Genomic DNA, 4,010 nt, shown 5'->3' with positions numbered 1-4,010 from the left:
CTACATAGCAAAGAAAGAAGTTTTTCCTTTACAGAAGACAACTACGGAGCAGTCACGCAGGTAATAGAATCAGGAGAGCAGTGTAAATAAACCGAAGGGAGACAAACTTAATCCTCACCTAAAAATATTTTTCCATTGATTTTTAGAGACAGTGGAAGGGAGGGAGAAAGACATCAATGTGATAGAGACACACTGATTGGTTGCCTCTGCACATGCCCAGACCAGGGCCAGGGATGGAGCCTGCAACCAAGGTACAAGCCCTTGACCAGAATCAAACCCAGGACCCTTCAATCCTCGGGCCGATGCTCTACCACTGAGCCAAACTGGCTAGGGCAAGGTCACAAATATTTTAAAATGCCAAGAGGGAGGGTTTAAGCTGGCAGCAACTTCAGCCTGTAACCGTGAGTCCAATATTACCATTATCTTCTGATTTTCCAAAAGAGGCCAAACATCCTCATTTCAACATAAAAACATGGTTTTTTAAATGCTGACAATTGACTTTTCTTTAACGTTATGTAAGCGCATGAAGAAGTCAGAGCTGTTGGATTGCTACTCAGGCCTACAGTTAATTAAGTATTTATTATAGATATGCCAAGCAAGGGACCTTTAAAAGAACATTTTACGTGTGGTGAGAGATACAGTCCAAGCTGCAATGAAAGGTAAGAAATGAAGGCAATTAATATACCTTTCTAAAAAGTCTGGCTATTAAGATTAGGGAACACGAGTTAAAGAAAGTATCTTTTAGGATAAGTCCCATATGTAGAGAGAAGGGGTTAGAGAAAAGGGAGAAATCTAAACATAGATTATCAAACAGAAGAGAGAGAGAGAGTGCCGAAACCGGTTTGGCTCAGTGGATAGAGCATCGGCCTGCGGACTGAAAGGTCCCAGGTTCGATTCCGGTCAAGGGCATGTACCTGGGTTGCGGGCACATCCCCAGTAGGAGATGTGCAAGAGGCAGCTGATCGATGTTTCTCTCTCATCGATGTTTCTAACTCTCTATCTCTCTCCCTTCCTCTCTGTAAAAAATCAATAAAATATATTTTTAAAAAAAGAAGAGAGAGACATGCATATCTATAGATTAAAGGATAGGAATGATGGAAAGAAAACTGATGAAGACAAAGTGGAAAGGTTCTCCGAGGGAGAGAGGATCAAGTGCACAGAGAAAAAGATCCACTTTCCAGAGAACTGCCTCTTCTTTGGAAACCCAAGGAAGAAAATGAAAGATCCAGAGAAAATATAAGATGAAGATGATTTGGAAGAATGCATATGCCTAGGTCTTCTTAGTAATTTTCAGAAAGAATAAACATTAGCTGGGTATATCTGAGGAACTGTGTGCATAAGTTTTAGTACTAATATTTATTGTTCCTCTCATAAGGTACAATTTCTCTATTCATACTATATGCACGTCAAGTGCCATGCTTCCAGAGAAATAAAATTATTTCAAACCTCAGGTACAAGAAAATAAGTTTATTTAATGTGTCTTATTATGTAAGACAAGAGTAAGCAACACAATTAAAAGTTTTACAAAATAAAATAAAATATATGAAAGTCTTCAGTAATGAATGGCTTTACTACATTTCTATAACAAAAGCATTCATTATCTTTTGGAAAGTACACAGAAGAAAATATTCGAATGAGGGAAAAGAAGAAAAACTCCTGTTTAAGAAGAAAATGTCAGAAGTATGCTTGAACTCCCTTACATCCTCTAGCAGTGATGCTGTTATATTCTAGATTAGAGCTTGTCAAACTGTTCTGCAGCGGTAACTTTTCTACTGTATAGGTTAAGCTACCAGGTAAGATTTTGGGGGGAAGGGTGTCCCCCTAATTTTTTTTAAGTTTGAAAATTACTACCTAGATGACAAGAAACTAAAGAGTATTTTACTAACACCAAGATTAGTATTCTTTTATGAGGGAAAATTTCAGACCTAGTCCTCTTAAATGCATTAATAGCTAACATTTACTATGTACTTCCAGCATCACAATATGCAAAGTGCTCAGCACTTTGTGTTGTTTGTGTTTGAGACTCCCCCCACCCCAAAATTCTTTTATAGATCTTGTTTTATTTGATGAAAAAACCTACACTCTAGATTCTTTCATATATAGTTTGCTTGACAGACCCATTAGATACTGTGAATTAAAGGCTTGGGATGCTGATGCTAGTTTTAATTTTAACAAAATTGTCTATTGCAACCCATCGCATGCTCCTTATAACTTTTTGTTGCTTTATCCTTGAAATAGATATGATATAAACCTTTGTTGGTGTTAAAAGAACTGATCAAAGACATAGTTATTTAAAATGATTGTTGTAATATAAAGTGACATTTTCATTTACACTTAAGAGACTACTTTAGAAACATGTTTGATGATAATAGCCTAGAATAATTTTAAAGCATTAATAATCCTGTAATTTTCAAGTCATCTATTGTCATTACTTTGAAAATAACATTAGATATAGCCGGTTTTCCCAGTGGTTAGAGTGTCGGCCTGTACCTCAGTTGCTGGCTCAATCCTGGCCCAGTCAGGGCACATGCAGGTGGCAACCAATCAATGTGTCCTCTCACATCGATGTTTCTCTCTGCTCTCTCTCCTCCTTCTACTCTCTTTAAAAATCAATGGTGCCTAAAGAATCACATCTCCCTGTGCCCACAAAGAGGCTGGGTTTGACCACTTGATGTAGCCAATGGGACAATGGCAAAGAGGACGCAAGCAGAGTCTGGAAAAGCTGTGCCCTATAACTTGCTTTCTTGCTGTCATGAAAAGAAATCCAGGCTACTTACTAGAGGATAAGAGTGGAGCAGAGATGAGCCACTCTACAACCTAACTGAGGCCCTTCTACAACCCATTGGACAACCACAAGACATAAGAGCTAGACCAGCGGTCGCCAACTGGTGGTCTGCAGACCACTGGTGGTCCGTGAGGTCTGAAAGGTTGGTGACTGCTAAGCTAGACCATTTGGGACCACTGAGCCAGACCCAAACAACCTACCAGCTAATTGCAGAACCACCTAACAGAGCCAAAGACTTGAGAAGAGTAATAAAAACATTCATTCTTTTAAAACCGTTAAGTTTTGGGATAGTATGTTACATGGCAATAACGGATACAAACTACTTCAAAACAAAGCAAAGCTTCTAACACTCTGAACTTAATTTTATTTCAATACTAGAGGCCCGGTGCATGGATTCGTGCACCAGTGAGGAACCTTGGCATGGCCTGTGGGGAGTGGGCCGAAACCAGCAGTCCAACATTCCCAAAGGGATGTAGTAGTGCACGAAGGGGCAGGCGGCCAGGAAGAAGCCCAAGCCTAGGTCAGAGGCCATGCCGCTCCCACTCATCCTGGTCCCTCTGTGCCTGCTGCCGCTGCTCAGTAGGCTTGCTGCCACTCCATTGTGGTCTCTGCATGCCCGTCCTAGGGCGATGCCAGCACACCCATGACCATGAAGTGACCGCGGGCTCACGCCCAGTCAGTCCCGATGTCAGTCACAATCCCAGTCTGGATGGGGAGGGACGCACAGAATAGTGTCCGTGAGAGAGGCTCACGCCCCCGTAGCTGCGTTCGCCAGCTGTGAGCCTGGTTTCTGGCGCCCATCAGTTAGCTGAGCGACCGTCCTAGGGCGATGCCAGCACACCCATGACCATGAAGTGACCGCGGGCTCACGCCCAGTCAGTCCCGATGTCAGTCACAATCCCAGTCTGGATGGGGAGGGACGCACAGAATAGTGTCCGTGAGAGAGGCTCACGCCCCCGTAGCTGCGTTCGCCAGCTGTGAGCCTGGTTTCTGGCGCCCATCAGTTAGCTGAGCGATGCTCCCGCTATGGCAGTGCACTGACCACCAGGGGGCAGCTCCTGCATTGAGCGTCGGCCCCCTGGTGGTCAGTGCGCGTCACAGTGACTGGTTGAATGGTCGAACTTTCCTAATGGTTGCTTAGGCTTTTATATACATAAATATGTTTCCTAGATATTTTGAAACAAACATTTTGGTTTACAGCATTATATATACTGCAGTTGTGTTG

This window comes from Myotis davidii, unplaced genomic scaffold (genome assembly GCF_000327345.1).
Source record: "Myotis davidii unplaced genomic scaffold, ASM32734v1 scaffold185, whole genome shotgun sequence".
Lineage (NCBI taxonomy): Eukaryota > Metazoa > Chordata > Mammalia > Chiroptera > Vespertilionidae > Myotis > Myotis davidii.
The sequence above is the reverse complement of the archived record's forward strand: the minus strand, read 5'-3'. Positions refer to the sequence as shown.